The sequence below is a fragment of the Grus americana genome, chromosome 3, assembly GCF_028858705.1.
Source record: "Grus americana isolate bGruAme1 chromosome 3, bGruAme1.mat, whole genome shotgun sequence".
Lineage (NCBI taxonomy): Eukaryota > Metazoa > Chordata > Aves > Gruiformes > Gruidae > Grus > Grus americana.
Genome location: NC_072854.1, coordinates 97,359,557 through 97,377,234, shown reverse-complemented (window position 1 = coordinate 97,377,234; position 17,678 = coordinate 97,359,557).

Below are 17,678 nucleotides of genomic sequence, written 5' to 3'. Positions count from 1 at the left end.
CATTTCCCTGCTCCTTGTACATGGATCCCGCCAGTACTGGCTGCTCTAGAGATTTCATTCTCAGTAGTAAGGAGATACGGTAAAGATGAGGAGAACATTGACATCAATATGGTTAAAGGATAGAGAAGCACAAGGATGGAGTGGTTAATTCCAGTTTCCTGGAGATCAGGGAAGTAACAGAAATCTCTTCATTGCCTTCTCCTCCCTCTTCCTCGCACACTCCCAGCTTGTTTATAGGGCCTGTGTATGAGGAAGCAGGGCTATACCTAGAGAATGGCGGAAAACCAGAAAGCAAGGCTGTGTGTGGGAGTCAATTGTCCACGAGGCAAATAGATTTGTGTGTAGTCCTCCAAAGAAATAAACAGACTTGAAGGCCATATGAGTCAACCCCAATCTGTTCCATGCATTTTCTGCTGCCCACTTCTTTTGTCATCTTCTCCCACTTGTGACTTGCACTTCTTTTCATATCACACCTCTACTTAGAACAGGCCACTACTTTGCAGATTATAAGCACCATTCATCTCTTTCAATCTTCCCTTAAAATACTCTACCATTGAAAAGAAAAATTGTGAGATCTCTTCACCAACAATAACTGGCCTGTGCATCACATTCTGCAGGCGAGATAGATAGTGAGTTGTTCTTTCTCAATGTGCTTTGTAAAGGGTATGCGCATACTTGATGCTGTACACACAGCGATATCTTCCAAAGTTGGGTAATTCAAACTGTTAGGGCAGATGTTTCGACTAGTCTGCAAGGAAAGGACAGGAACTGGCAGTGCAGAGGGGACTAATAGCTCTTGCGCTGAGCCACCACCTGGAAACTGAAAGATCTACGGGGAGAACATTGCTTCCCAGCTTAGGGGTAGTGGAGAATTAAGTTCAATGGAAAAAATATTGTGAGAAAATTAACTCAAATTTAAAAGATTATTTGTAGTCCCTTGCTTTCATCTTTAGTTAATGGCAATTGGTTTTGATGGGTAGGTATATCATACAGGATTTTTCACCCGATTTCCACCTTGCTTTGCAGGAATTCCAGCTTTCTGCCCTCTTAACTCTGGGCCGCTGCCAGCAATGCAGCTTAATTAGCCTAGTATGCCTGTCTCCAATCATCAGCAATGCCACGCTATGGTTTCTACTGTTGACTTTGTGAAAGGTCATCAAACAACACCCTACAGTTGTTGCTCCAGCTCCTGTTCAGCAGGAATCCTTCTCACCTCTGGAACAAGGATTTTTAGGTCTTCCTTTTGACTCTTTTGTCCCTCTTTGTGCACAAAGATGAAGTATATTGAAGTTACAATCAGGATGCCCCCAAAAAACTGACTGTAAAGGATAATTTTAGTAGTGACTTTAGCTGGTATAGATGATCTCAAACCACGCTATAAGGCTATTTATGGTACTGAAAGAGATAGGCTTTACTGAAAGATCAAAAAATGATCATGCTTCAGCTAGCATTCAGTTTGCAGTATTAACTAGAGTGATTTGTTTCGCTTTGGCAATAAAGCTTTAGGTAATCACATTCAATCTGAGACAGAATGGCGTGGTAGCAGGTAACCATGAATTACACTGGCCAGTTTGATGATTTTGCTGGTGAAATTACTATTAAAGGTGGCAATTCAGCTCTGGCATGTGGAAAACAGTGTCTTGTAGTCTGGGCCACAGACCACACAGGAGAATGAAAGTCTACATCCCTCAAAGTGTAATTGTATAGTGTATGCATAGACTATGGGTTCATGTTAACTTTTAAATTCAGATCCACATGTAAACATTGCCAGTTGTAAAGGTCTTTCTTCCAGCTGTCCAAGTATTTTTAAATGCTAAAGGTAATCAGAAGTAAAATTTGGATTCAAATTGAAATTAACACTTTTCAGTAAAGTGTGTGCGTGTGTGTTCAAAATTAGGTCCAAGTTCACATTCATCTCTAGCTAGATGCCCTACCTTCTCATCTTGAAAGGAGGAAGATTAATGAATTATATAATTAAAGCATCAATAGAGTTAAACAGAGAAAACCAGTAACTGTGATTGTCTTTGAGGTTTTGGCTGTTTTCAGGCAACATGCTTGAAACCTCTGGTCAGTGACAAACCCAGTGCTTTCTCCTAAGTAATCCATCTCACCTCTTTCCCCAAACGTACCATGTCACTGAGACCTTCTCACTACCCAGAGAGCCCAGGCGCTACACTGATGGACATCAGCAGATTTGAGAGATCAGTTTCTCAGATGTCTCTGGGTCTAGTTTTGTCATTTTGTACTCACTAACTCCTTGCTTCTCTAGCTACGCCTTCCACTGCACTGCTTTCATTGCAAGCTTTCTCTGGCTTCTGGCTCTGAATGAACACTGCAGTCTTTTGGCGCAAATTCGCTCTTTCTCAAGCCCAAGGCACTCGCTTAGGAGTGCTGCTCTATGGGGTGCCGCGTGCTCTCGGCTGAGGCCTGACGCAGGAGAGATGCTGCGCATGAAGGCTACCGATGTGAACTCCAGTTTTGTAGGAGCTCACCTTCGTAGGCACAGGCCAAAATTCCCTTTCCTTCTGCTGCTATGGGGTGAGTTCAGCACTAGCCCTGCTTTTCCTTAGGGAGGGCGGTATTTCAGACAGTGCTTCCTATAGATATATATTTATGTACATACATATCTGTATGTATATCTATAAATATATGCTACGGCTCATTGGGATTCTTTTTGGGGTAAATGTTGGTAATGTATTGGGTTTTAAGCTTCAAGTGTGGCTGTTTGCCATATGCAAGGAAAATGTTATGACTTTGTTTAATAAAACAAGGAAGAATTTCCAAGCTGGTCCAAAGAATCTAGGATCTGACCCTGGCCAATATCAGATGCTTCAGAGAAAAATGTAAGGGATGCTACGGTACGTATTTCTGGAATAAACTCATCAGTTACACAGGATAAACCAAACGTAGCTGCCACAGTTACTCAGTGAATATTAACCATGCGTTGTAAGAACACAAAAACATGAGTGGAGTCAGCTGTTAGCACCCCGAGTGATGTATGGAGGTTGAGGAGGTCAACACAGTCTCCAGCTCACTCCAAAATTTCTGCTTCTGCTTCTCACACAGACGTATCACTTGCCTCGGTACGGCAGCAGGGACCACACATCCTTGTCACCAATTGAACTGCAGGGTTGTTTGCCTCCACATAGTTGTGATATAGCTAGCTGTTTACAGCTGAAGCTTTCATATGTATTCTCATAAATCTCATTCTGCCAGTCACCCGATTATTCTGTGTGGTGTTTCTCAAACACACGAGTTAAAGCCTTTGCTTTCTGTTTCTGAAACCCTGCAGCAGGGAAGTTTCTATACACTGACAACCAGATACTGATATGTACAGTGTATAATGAACTCCAAAACATCCATGAGCTTATCCGCTGTTGGACAGCTTTGTTTTAATAACCCTCAGAGAAAAAGTGATGGTATGTGGCTTAGCTCAGAAAATGGGGTTTCTGCCCAGAGGCTCAGGAATGCCCTGGAGTCACATCTTTTCCCTAGCGGTTCATGCGAGTCTGTGGGACTTTCTGCGAGCTTACAGTTTCACACCAGCAAGTGGGTCGTGCTGAGCAAGGTTCAGTCTCTCAGACCCTCATCAGATGCGTCACTGGGCCTGACCACCACCCAAAAGTGAATTGGTGCATTTCTGCCAGGGATCAGCTCACGGTTGCTGCCTTGCTTGATTTTACACTGCCCACAGTTATAGTTCGGCATCACAGCATCATACCCTCAACTAGTCAGAAAGACAGCTCAAACACCAAGCGTGGGATCAGCCAAAGGGGGTGGTGAGGCGTGACTGCAAACCTGCCTCGCCGCACTCTTCCCCCTTCCTGCACCTCCCACACCTCCAGGGAGGGAAGGCCGGAGGGGAGGTAACCCAAACAAGTCCCTTTGATTTCCCTTAGGTCTGAAGTCACTCTCCCGACGAGTAGCGCCGGAAGAGACAATACTGCCGCAGCCATTGTCTTTTGGGTTATATAGTGCTGAGTTGCAGAGTTTTCGCCGTACACGCTTCTCCCGGGGGCTGCCAGAGGAGAAAGCAAACCAGCTGCTCTGCACGTTGCACCTAGGCACTCAGGCACCTGGCGCTGCCGAGCGCACGCCGTGCTAGGAAAGCACCTCTCAGCTCTTCAGACTTAATATTTTTGAATGAGTAACTATGAATAATAACATTTCCACTGAAGCAATAAAAAAAGCCAAATTAAAAGCGTGTGTCTGATTTAAAGAACAAAACCTCACGAAACCTGAAAAGCATCTTTGCGAGGTCTATTTAAGTGTTTGGAGGCAATTCTGAGGCAAGCATCTAAATTTAGTCAAGTGATTCAAGAGTTACATTAGCCTACATGATACAAGCACTAACTTGTCTGGCAGACAGCCAAAGCTGCAGGGCCAGATTGTAAGCTGCTAGAAAGAAGACTTACTTGTCTTAAGGAAAGCAATGCTAGTTGCTTTCATTCTTTTACATGTAGATTATATGACTAAAATACGTGGAGAAAGAACATAGGATATAACTAATACCAAATGCTCTTAACTTCTGTCTCACGGACATCCGAGTATTTTAAATGCTCCACAAGCACTGGTGCGTTTAGTTGCAAACTTCACATGAGGCAAGTAGGGTGCTTGTACAAATAAGTACTCTACGGCACAGCAAAATTAAGAGTCTTGCGCAATATTTCTGAATAAGTGAATGTACGTTCTTTGAAACAGTGGAAGGGTATTCCAAGAACTTAAATTTATTAGAAGTTAAGTTAAAGATCTCTCCAGAAATGTTTAGTCACAGCAAAAACTTCCTAAGCGATGATTCATTTATGCCTGCCTTCTAACCTATTCTTCCTCCTTATTAGTATCTTGCGTGGAGTTGTGGACTGCTGAAATAGCTCTTCCTGATCAACAAAGCCCTCCTGAAACTTGCAAGGCTTTTTGAAATCTTCCTCCATTCACCTCAGCTCTAATCAGACTTTTCAGCCTTTCTGAGACACTGGAAGTCTCAGCGCAAATCTTAGGTCTAGTCCCGAATCAACAAATCCTTTCGAAAGCAGGCAGAAAGGATTTTCCTTGTCACAACCCTAGTCTTTTTGGTGAGATACATCAGGAGCATCAGCGCTGGGAAATGGCCGCAGCAGTCCTTCCTCTGGCATTTCTGTGAAGGTGTGAGCGTGCTGGGAAGACCCGGACACGGGAGCTGGCTCCCAGGCTCCGGAGTGACCGACGTGCAGGGTGGGCTTCACGGCAGGCCACTGTGCCCACTGTTACACCAACCCCGTTATCTGCGAGACAAGCCATTAGCATTTCTAATTCCAGGACACTTTATCCAGACCCTAGGTACCTTACCCTATTACATTATTAATTTCTGTCCCAGCTTTGGACGCTTTCACATACCGGAGACTACGCTGTTTTGTAATTGCTTTATTAAAAGTGCAGACAAAAATCAGTTAGAGCTGCACTACTGGCAGCAAATGAATTTCACTTAGAAGCTATTACAGTTACCAACCCCAAATTATCCTCATCCCAGCTGGAGTGGTGCCTCAGTCAGCAATTCACCTTTTAAAATGTTCTTTGTGTGAATAACGCAGAGAAAAAAGAACCTAATTGGCCTTTGTTGTAATTTTTATTGCTGCATTTCCAGTGGATCTTTTTGCTTAACATTATGACAGAGTAACTCAGAAGCTCTATGTAAATCAAAGTAACCACTTGGATTAACATCACTGCCACAGAAAATGGAGATAAACCCTCAGGCTGGAGATTCAGCCCTCAGCATATGCAGAATCTGATGCAAACGCAGAAAAGATGGTGCGTTTCCTAAATTTTTGACAGGTTTTCAACTCAGACTAGGGCAGCTGTGGTCACATCTTTGGTGTGGGATTCTGGATACCTTGGTGCAGAGAGCATCGGTGAATGCTGTGAGATACCCCAAGCACGTGAACAGCAGTCCAGAAATGCCCCGTACTCCTCAGTCTGCGGGGCTGTTTTCCCCATTGCTCCAGGTGTACCTGTTCTTGGCGTTCTTCGTGCACAGGCGAGTTATCCAGAGGCCGCACAAACCCTACTCTGGACTGATCACGGAGGCTTTTTGTACAGAGAGGGCCATTTGGGTCTGAGGAAGCTAAGAAATGCTGTCCTGAGCCATCAGCAGCCCAGAAGTCAGCTCCATTCCTCCCTCTTCCGCATGGGTACGGTGAGGGGTAGATCTCTATGGCGCTCAGCAGCGCTAGCTGCAGAAAATGTAGAGGCACGTGCTCTTTTTTTTTTTGCTTGCAGAGGTGAGAATAATTTAAAGAGCGAGAAGTGCAAAAAGGAGGAGGTTGTGGTTCAGGGACACTTTATAGCACAGCCCGTTGGAAGCCATCTTCTACCAACGTCAGACTGAAAGGCTTCAGAGGTGCTTGGAGCTTGCAGGGTCTGCGTCACACTGAGACAGGAAACACCACGTCACCCTTTTTATTACTTGTATGACTTCAGTGGCAAAACAGCTCATTCACAGAATAGGACAGTTGTAGAAGGAACAAAAAGAGGGGCAAAAGGCCGAGTAGTTTGCATTTAACGGAGCAACCAACGGATCGGTTTTCTTGCTTTGGAAGGAACCGTGTCTTCCTGGCAAGCCTCTCCGCAGTCAGGGTGAAGCAGGCCACCGGTAGCTCTGCTCTGTGCCGCAGTGGTGGGAGAGGGGCTCGCAGTATGGAAGTGGATCCGTCTGAGCTGTCCAAGAAAAATCACCCTTCAGGGAGATATAGCATACGAGAGTCTGAACAAATATAGTCAGGGTTTGGGAGAAGATCTCCATTTCACTGAAATGCGACCACGTCAATATGATTTGATTCCTTTGTTAAACGTGTTACATTCTGTTCAGTTGTTCTGTTTTTCAGTTTAAATCAGCTCTTACAATGAGTTTGTTCTCAAAATGATGGCACTGTGTGACCCATGGCTACTAATTTCCATATCTAATTATTCAGTTTACAACTAAATAAATGGGATTTCTTTCTACATAATCTTATCATACAAATTTCATACTAATTAGCATTCGTGGCCTTTCTGATCTTTGGAGCCCTTTGAGCTACAACAGTTAAAATATACCAACTTCTGGCACAGCAGAGAGCAATGTAGCTAACATCTAATTTATCTGCTTTTGACTCTTCAACCCAACTGTGTGTTTACAGTTTTGAGAGGAGACGCTCTTTGGAACAATCTCAAAGTCATCCTCATAACATCCTAGCAACCCATTTTAACCACTCCACCACTGTACTCCTCTGGTTTCCTGTTATCACTTAGCTTAATGCGGCATTTTAGAACCATAGTTTGCTTACATACCAATACATTTTTGTGAAATGCTATTTTGCAAAATGCCAAAGCCATGTGGCTGGCGAGAACCTGAAACTGGGATGCTTATTTAGGTGCTTAGCTTTAGGTATTGGCATTTGTCTTAATATACAAAGCTTTTGATGCCTTGACAGCAATTCTTCTCTCCATACAATGAATCCAAAGAGCAGAGAGAGCAGCCCTGACCCTACTCTTACTAAAGCCCAGTTTTAAAGATATTACCTGTATTTTTCTGTCACCTGTGATAGGATTGCATGTTACCCTGCCTAAATACTGATATTAGGAGGAGAGAACAGGAGATGCTGGGTACTTTCAGCTCTTTCTCATCCTTTCACCTATCCCAAAACTGCCCTGACTTCGGGAAAGAGGAGCGGATGTCTGTCTTCTGTAGCACTTCTGAATGGCTGCTTTACTCCAAGCTGCAGAATAACAGGTCAGGTAGACAACGTAAGGAGGTTTTGCACTGCAGAGTATAAATCACAAGCATTGGAACTCCTCCCTTTATGCAAAGATGGGCAGGAACCAAAATCGTAAGAGCAACACGGTTTCACCCCAATTTCATTAGCATGCACCTCTTCTGGCTCCACAAGATTCCATTCTCCTGAACAGTCTTTGCTATCATTGGAAAGGGGTTACTGCTGCAACCAGCTTTGGCTCTTGAAAAACCCACACATTTCAAGTGTAACAGTTTGGGGGTTTTTTTCAGAGTCACTTGGGAAGTTACCAGTGGCACAAGATTTTAGGGAATTCCCGTTTTTCTTACAACGGAGAGAGGATCTATCAGTCCTCTCCTCCCAGGTCAGGACCATTCCTTGAGCACATTAAGGCCTTGACTGCAAACAGCTAGGGCTAACGCTTCCCGAGGTGTCCAGTTAGGGACGGGGCCTCGCTGGGCTTCCTGGGTTGACTCATGGAGAAAGTTAGACACCTTTAGAAGATGCATCAGACCCTAGGTGTCACTCATGACTAACCGTCTGCAGACGTGAGGGTGACTACTTACCCTTCTGATCGACTCAAAAAATTTGCCTACAGCTAGGTGAGATGAATCCCGTTAGGAACCACGCAAACTCAGCCCGGATCTCAAACTCAGGCGGTGGTCTCTCCAACTCCAGTCGTGGCAGTGACAACAGGGACTCTGTCAAATCTTTCTTCAGCCGTGCCAGTCCGTGGGTGGTTTCGGTCTTTGGTGAGACCAGTATAAGTCCACTGAATCTACTGGCTAGATGAGGTTGCAGAAGCATAACCATATATATATATATATATGTTAGTTATATATAGTATGATAGAAACATAATAGTAATCCTCTTGGTGATAAAGGAGACAAAGGAGAACTCAATTCATTTCTCTCCTACTCGTGGCAGTTTTGCAGAGGTGCATAAACGTATCAAGTGGTTACCTTTGTAATGAAATGTAGTGTTTGTGGTACAGAGCACACAAAGGAACAAGTCTGCCCCAAAAAAACCTGGTAAGCAGTCTTTCTTACAAAATCAGTTTCATAACAGAGTTCCCATCTGTTAGTCCAGTACAAAATAATTTTTTGGGGGGCTCACTGTTCCACTTAACTTCTTAAGGCCGGCTGAGTTGTATTGTACTTGCAATTACATCTGAGAAGATGCATACAATTAAATGACGGGGAATGAAAATAAAGTTTGTTTTGTTTCCGTCTGTGATGTGCTAATATTTATACGAAAGGCTTCCAGTTTGGTGCTCAGTATATTTCCACAATCTGCACATCTGTATTTGAAAGAGTAACTGGAACGATGACATCCTGTGGTACCTAAAATAGACTGGACTACCAAGGGGAGGTGTCATGAAATGACATTTAGTAAAAACTATTCTCTCTTCCACAGCCCTGTTCCCTGCCGTGTCCTTCATGCCAGTTATTGATCAGATCTTCACTCGATGCAAAAAGCCTCTCTTTGAGCCCATGCTTTAAATGTAATAATAAAGTAGGTCATTGATTAACTGGAAGTATGACAGACAGCTCCTCCAGTCAGGTCCTGACGTACTGTAAATCTTGAGGGAGGAGAGCAAGCGATGAATCAGTGATGTGAAAAGAAAGAGAACCCACAGGTTATAGTCTTTTGGGAGGACTTCTCTCGGCTACATAGTTAGTAGCATTACCCTCAGCAAGTCGACGGCTATGCAAATTTACAAGAGATGTTTTTTGGATTTCCAGAAAAAGAAAGAGAAGAAACAAACCTGTAAGATGAAATTCGCTTACCCAGCTGCAGTACCTAGGGGATTTTTTTCCTTTGCAGGCAACTAACTTATATGGGCTACTCCTACTCGTTGTTCTCTACATTTAGATATAATATATATAATTAAGCACTGTATAATTAAGCAGTTTTACATGCATTGGTTTCCACTGCACTGTCTTCTGGCAGCATTCCCTTACGAGCCCTTATCCCCAGGTCCACTCTCACGGCTGCCCACTCCGTCCCGGCCTCCGAGCAAAGCGGCTGTCAGCAGAAGAGCACACGCATCGGCGCGCTCCGGGGAAGCCTCAGGGTTGCTCAGCCCCAGCAGCGCCGGGCAGGACAGTCCTGCAAGCAGCTCTGCCGTCCTATGCACCTCATCGTCCCAATCTACCCGTTGCCCACAAGCAGCACAAACATCCTCTCACTCCATTTTCCCGTGCCCGCGCACTTTCCGCACAAAAATTGCAGCACACGCAAGCCTTTCATTAACTGGTTTGCACCATTAGTAACATCTAAGGAAGGATGGGGCTCATACCACAGAGCAATTCCCTGTCAGACTCTCACTGGGAAAAGACCGGAGATGTGGCTTTGACTGAGCCAGAGCTAGCCTTACCCCGACCGTGCTGAGTAGCCAGTATTCCCTTTTCCCCTGCCCCCGCTGGATTTTTTTTTTTCCTCCAAAACTGCTCATCGTGTGCCATGACTGGAGTTGCTAGATGTCAGATCTGCTCATCAATCAGTTCAGAGAGCAGAACAATGTTGGCTCAGCACTATGCACTGTGACACCCAGGAGCTTTTACATGCTCGCGTTTGACGTGGTTCTTTCCCAAGCATGTATAATCTGCAATTTCTACCGCTGCCTCCTCACTGCCTCCCACTTTCCCACCCAGTAAAAGCTAGCTCAGCCACACGCACAATTCTTTTTTCAGACGCTAACATTGCCCACAGTCAGTCTACATAAACATATTGGTGTGCAAAAAAGAGAAAATGAAACAACTGGCATTTATTTAGCTAATTTTTATTTACAGCTATGCTCTATGGCCCTCATCATCACCCACACATCTCTAGCCTTTCTGTCTCTCGTGTCTGTGTCCCCAGTGCCGTGCCAAGTCCAGCCCTCCACTCTCTCTGCCTGTAGCCCCGGTAGCCTGAGCTAAGCAGTGGTTACTTTCAGACATTTAAGGGGGAAAATTATGCATGGGAATTAACTCAGGTAGCATTGACTAGTTTTAAGTCAAAGCTATGATGTTTATTTTTTATCAGTTACACAGCTATATGTATATGTATACAGTCCATAAATATACATATAAACCCATAAAATACTGACAGATTCCCCACTGCCCTGCATATTACATAGTCATTCTATTCGTGCAAAAAACCTTGAAGTGATATTAAATATTGCCAAAGTATAAGGGTCACTGTCAATGAACAAACTTAGTTTGATTTTGCCATGCTTCATTTTTATTTTTAGAAATTTTATTTGACTTTTTATCTAACAAGTAGCAAAATTAAAGGGTGCTGAAAAATAACAATTTGCATGTGTGTTTAAACAGCTATTTTACATAACAACCTAATTAATGAAAAACTTTAACCCCAACTTTTTCTCCAGAGCTTGCTTCCTTCATTCCTTCCTTTCCCTCTTTTGTTCATTCTCTCTCCCACTTTCTCTCTTTTTTCTATCTGAAACATCAACACTTGGACCCGATCTTGACAGCTAATTTATCTAAACTGGAAAATGTAGCAGTAGGTCTCCATGGCAGAGCTGAACGTTTGATACTATCAGCAACTCTTAGCTAGCGATTACCTAAATGCTCCAGGCATGAAAATGATGCTCCAAATTACATTAAATGAAGCAGCACACTGGAAAATGACCAAGATTACTCAGCAGTTTCATCTTAGGAAATCCACCTGTTGCTAGAATAGAAAAAGCCTTTATTAGTCCCTTTCCAGCAAGGACACAGAATACAAGGATCCAGAATGACGGCATATTTCCTCAGTTGAATTCATCCACTGTCTATTAAGATGGAAAGTGATATCATAAGCGCATTCAGCAATGGCTTAAATCAGAAAATCAGTACAATACCACAGGAGCCATGCAGAATTTTACGAATAAGTGCCCCGAACCCTTGGAGTAAGCCCTTCTGAAGACTTGGCGGGGGAAGGGCCTGGAGTTTCCTCATTCAAATTCCTACATGAGGTCTCAAGGGCACTGAGGTACCTAAATGCTTTTTCGGATACCTGTTCAATGACTGCGTAGCTGAAGTGAGGAGCAGCCCCGAGATAGACCAACCCATCCCACCCCTTCGGGCAGCCTGAACGGGAGCGAGCAGAGACTGCCAGAGCACCCGGGAGCCTCCAGCTTCTACTGCCCAGGCAGGTGAGATGCTGAGCAGAGACTCTGGCTCAGGAATTTGCTTTTAAATGCACCTGAAAGCATTTAAGGAAGGAAAGGAGGTAAATACACCTGTGCTTTCCCTCTCGTAAGCCCGTAGATTACTTGCAAGGTCGCTAATTCTGTGGGTCTGGCTGGAAGTTTTTAGGTGTGAGTTTGTGAACTTCAGTTTTAAGGTTTCTGCTGGGAGAACTTGTGGTAGAAGAAAAGGAAATTCCATGCACCTCCTTCAGGCTCTGCTGGAAGAGGGATCCTCCCTCAAAGGTAACTCCAGAGTTATTGTTTGTTAGGTCATCTGGTGCAGCCAAGTATGAAATCATCTTTGACAAATCCTTTGTTCTGAGCCTGTTGTACGGTTACCAGACTGGATTTCCCCTACTTGTAGCAAGTTTGGAAATAAACTCCCCTGAAATTACAGAAAATGTGAATTTCAGTAGCTGATAGAAAGTGTAAGGAAATGGGGAGTTTGCCTCATTTTTGATAATTTAAGCTAGTGTTCATCAGCCCACTTTAATCAGAAGGAACACTGAAGAAAGAGCAACGTATCAGAAGACTGAGTGTTGCTTCCAGCAACATTTGATAATGAGTTTACTAAAATAGACGCTACTTTACATATCTGTATAAAATACAGCTTAAAATATACAAAGCGTATTGAATATTGACTTTCTGTGGAAAGACTACATGCTGAGAATATAGTCTAAAAAGATAAGTATGTGTAGGTACTTAACTGTATATTGTATATATGTATCTACAATAATGCATTTTTCTGCAGAAAATGTTTTCCGTTCTCCACTGTTTGCAGTCAAAAAGCAGCAATGTCCTACAAGATTTAACTTTGAGTAAAATATTTGAAGTAAAGCTGTTACTGAATAGTATCATTGAGTGAACATGGTTGAAGAAAAGTATTTCTGATTTTCTTTGTGTGCATTTTTTGCAATATGCTAGCTATTAGTAGCAGACACGTTGCTAACTCATTTTACTTCCAACTTGGGTTAAGTGCTGACAACTTTGGGCTGTGCGTGGGGACTTGGCAGCCCTGATTGCCCAGCGAGTAAACAGCAGAGACGTTTGGTAAACGTGGCGCTGAGTTTGTCCTTGCGGTTGCACTTAAAGGCTGGAAGGCCAAATCCAGCATTAAGGTGCCTCTGACACAAAACACTTTGCCCTCAGAGCTTCTCGCAAAGCCTTCAAGGGGTGCACGCTCTTTTTGCAAGAGTTAATATCTAATTCACAGAATAAAAAAAACCCAACCCCACAAGTTTTTACTAAGATGAGTAGCGCATAGCAATAGCAAATGAAGGGCAGTATTAATTGCCTGAAATGGTAAGTAGGTGATACAGAGACAACTTACCTGGGAAAGGAATTTATTAGGAAAACAAACTGTAATGGTTGGGGGTAAATCCAGGAAACATCCTCCCCTTGAGGATAATGAGAGAACAAATTCAGAACACGTTTCCCAAACTACTGGGAGAGTGGGAAACAAGAGCCTGTGGCCTAAAAGAAGAGGTTATGCCATTTCTATTTACACAGATTTTAACGTATCTGATCGAACCAGGGCCTCTGTTTTGTAACTAGATTAGCTGATGTGAATCTGGCTGCATCTGTGTGGCATCGCTTTAGTAAGTGGGATCCAAGGGGATGACTAATCGTGGCAGTGGATTTGGTTTCCAGACTGGGCTGGGAGGTGATCAGTCGGCCAAATAGCTGTGTCTGTTTGCTAGATCCTAAGTGCATCCGTATTACTTGTGAAATTTTCCTTATTTTTAGCAAAACTAAAGAAAAAGTAAATAGTAGAGCTCCCAAAATTAATATGAGAAGTAGTGAAAAATGTGTTTCCTATGTAGCTGTACAAATTGGGCTATGCTAGGTAATTATATATTGCATACGGAATGACATGCTGGAAGAGAATGAAATCTGAAGAAAATGAAATATAAAAAGTAAACAATTTAACTTTTCCATGGAAATTAAGGAAAGCGGAAGAGCAGAAAGCAAGAATAGTTTCAGCCTTACAAATGCTCATCTACGTTGCATTCAGAGTCTTTCAATAAGATGCCACAATTAAAAAGTCTTCCTGAACAAAACTGATGCTGTTCCACTGACGACACAGTTGGTGATGTCAGCTAAATAACTTCGTTTGTCATAGCATCTTATTACGCACTTGAAATCTTGAGAGATGGAAATGATGAAAATTGGAAGAGAGTAAAAGCAGCTCCTTGTGTTTCAATCAAGTAATCGGAAATCCACCTGAAAAGCAGATGTTGCTCAGTTGTCTGTCAGTGTAATGCAACTATGTAAGTGACTTTATTTACAACCTGCGGCTTTCCTCACAGCTTTTCATATTTGTGTTAGCTTTGCTTAATGAAAATACCAAAATAAAGAGGGATTTTTTTTTTTAACCTCCCATGTCGAGCTGAGAACACCTACAATATTTTAGGGAAGTTGGGGCTGTCATTAATGTCATCTAGACAAAAAGCAGGAGGATAGCATTATTTTGTTACTGTGAAATGTTTCTAAATGTACCTTGTGGATTCACATAACCGTAGGATGGTATGTCTGCTGATGACTCACGCTGACTCACCCACCGAGCCAGAATTTACTGAGCCTTCTTCTATGCCCACACACAGTGATATGATTTCCAGTCCGAGTGAATTCTTTAAAATTTAATTTAGTAGGCTTTAACTACAGAGACAGATACACTTCTTCAATGGTTGCCTTAATTTGTATTTATGTCTTATTAAATGCGTGCTCAGATTATGTTTTGCAGAATCCTTTGAAATCAATTTTTAAAATAATGTGGGTAAGTGCAGCTGTACTTTCCAAATACAAAGGTCTGTCTGAAAACACTGCAGGTATATAGAAGCAGTGATAATTTACTGATGCTATGGACCTAAAGGCCTCGTACGTAATCACTGCCCTTTTGCTATGGCTTTAGCAGAAGCGTGTACGGGCCTCAAGTGCAATAAGTCCCTAGGCTTAGGCAATGAATAATTAATAACAAGACAAATTGACCTGATTCTGGTTTTATTTTTAAGACTGAAAATCATATATTACCCCATTGAAGTAAACAGAATTAAATGGTATAAAACTAGGTGTGAAAGCAATTTTAAATGCCACTACAAATAATCTCAAGACTGATTTTGGTTTTTCTGAAATAGGAATTCTGTGGCAGACTTTAATGGGAATGTGATCAGTCCAATTATTTGGGTGTCTCCAAGTTCTGTTTAAAATCTGATGTGATGTAGCAGCCTGAAAAGTAATTCTTGTTGTTATAGTACAACCCGCAGTGACTGAAGAGACGAATGCCAGTGAGATTCTCTCTTGGAACCAAATAAATGCTTCTCTTTGATCTCGCACTCTTTGATACAGACTTACATATTTGTTAAATCAGAATTTATGATAGTCTTATCCTCACACCAGGATTCTTTCCCCTCCACACAAAAACTATGGGAGAGGAGGGAAAAAAAAATATTTTGTCTGGACTACTCCTGCATGATTTGCTTTTTAAGCTCTTCTGACAAATGACTAATGAGTGTTCAAGCAACAGAAAATGAGATGCATGTATCTTCCCCCAAAAGAAACATGATCAAATGCTTCAGTAAATTGATCGAGGTCTCTAGACTTTTCTCCACTTTTCCAATATTCTGAAAGAACAGTTGATGCCCCCAAGCTGCATGCCCTTCCTCCTTTCTTCAGGAATTTATGTCATTTCTCAAAAGTATGTCAGCTTTGACAGTGTTTGGGGGCTGTGTGTTTTACTTCTCTTGCTCCTGCAGTCAGTCAGGCATGATTCTGAATCTGCGTGAGTTTGTCTATGATTCTGTCTTCTCATGTCTGGATTCACGAAATTGCCCTGTCCTCTAGATCTGAAAGTGCTGGATGAGTGGACGCTGCATCCCCTGTGGTTTCTGCTTCACTGGCTTCTGTGTACTTTGGGTGTACAGTCCTTTGTTTTGCTTTTGGAAAAGAAAAATCCCAGACTTTAAGTCTTTAGTCACACCTTCCTGCCCGCACCATTGTTCACATAGGGCTTTCTTGTAATTCTGTCACTAGAATTCAGAAGTTGTTGGTTTTGTGGTTTGAGTTAAATGTGCTTGAAAATAGAGTATAACTTCTTCTTTTTGTTACTTCAACCCTCAGTGGTCATTAAGATTCTGTATGTAATGGGGCATGATACAAGGAGAACCACACAGCTGTGTGACAAGGTTTGAATGGAAGTTGAAATACGTGTTTCTGCCTCAGTCCCTGTATGTTCTGCCCATTTCTTCTCTTGCTGTTGCGCTGCCACTCACGGCCTACGTTTTATCTAAGACCATCCATGACTTCTGTCAAACAGGCATGCACAAAGGACTCCGCCGAACTCCTGTCAGATGCTCTGCAGTAGAGATGCCCGCTTTCGAGACACCGCACCCGTCTCTAGCGATGGGAGAGGGCCGTATACTGCAGTCCGTCCTTTGCTGCAGGACACGGAGATTTCCTGAAAGTGCCGTAATTACTGAATATTTACAACAGGTTGCTGGCAGCAAGTTTCCCACCCTGAAGAGATAAGTGCCCAAGAAATATAGCAGCTGAGAGTAGATTAGTATCGCCAAGCAATTCGGACAGCTCATTATTGGTTTCCTTCTTCCCCAGCAGTGCCACAGACCTGTAAGGAGAAAAGAGTGATTACTGGGTTAATTGTTCTGACAGTAGCTCATTTCTAAAAGCCCTCTTTCTCAAGGGGCTCTGGTCCTCCCCCTGTTTTATTGCTGAGCAGGGAAAGGGCCTCTAGAAGGAACGGTGGTGAGAAGCAGGCTACTGCCACTACCAGAGCTAGTCATCTTGCCTACAGCCTATTCCAGAGGGTCACAGACCGAATAAACAAACCTGGAAGCCATAGCCACCGGAGACTGAATGTCCCTGCTCTTTTTATGTCTCTGCTAATACTGTATCTTCCTTTCTTTTACTCCTGATTTGCAAAAAATTATTATAATGATAATGTAATAGCGATGTGCTAGTAATTGAAAAAAGTAATATTTTTTTCAAGGAGTGAAAATTCCCAAGCCCCACTAGCAATGCAAGTAAGCAGTTTGAGGTGTTTCAGCGAACACTGGCCTCTCTTAAACAAACACACCCCACTGCAAAGCCTGTATCCAAAGGTCCCGCTCCATCTGAATAAACTGGCACTGAGGTTTTCTGTATTGCTTTACTTACACACTGCTGGCATCCAGTTTCAAGTATCCTACTGTGATATGACAGTGCCAGCAGTGTGTTTGGCAGTGTCCACTATGTATTTACCTTTGCACTTACTACATTTCTCTTGTGGAACCTCTCAACTATTTTTTTTTTTCTTCCCCAAACACTTCATGAAAAAGCTGAGCCTGTTACTATTGAAGAGTTTTGCACAGTAGTGCTCTCCAGTGTCTGTTGTCATTCCTTCCTTTCCAGCTTTTGGAATTTTGCTGTTCTTACACTCTTTTGCAATGGAATGCAATATTGATATTTCTTGAATCTTTTTTTTCTAGATGTCAGATACTCACTTGGCTTATCCTGGTAGTTGTACTGTCTGTGGTTCCCTGCCACGCTTGCACTTGACTGTCTTGGAGTTCTACCTGTTCTTCTGTCTCACCCCTCCTTCCCTGCGATACATTGCGTCCTCAGTAGTGCCAGAGCACTGTGTAACCTCCAAAAGATCTCATCTCAGTTTGCACAACTGCAGGTGCCCATCTCATGTGTTCAGTTGAGGCCCCATTGGAAAGACTTCTTCCCATAGCGTAACACTGACTCTTGCTATTTGTTGA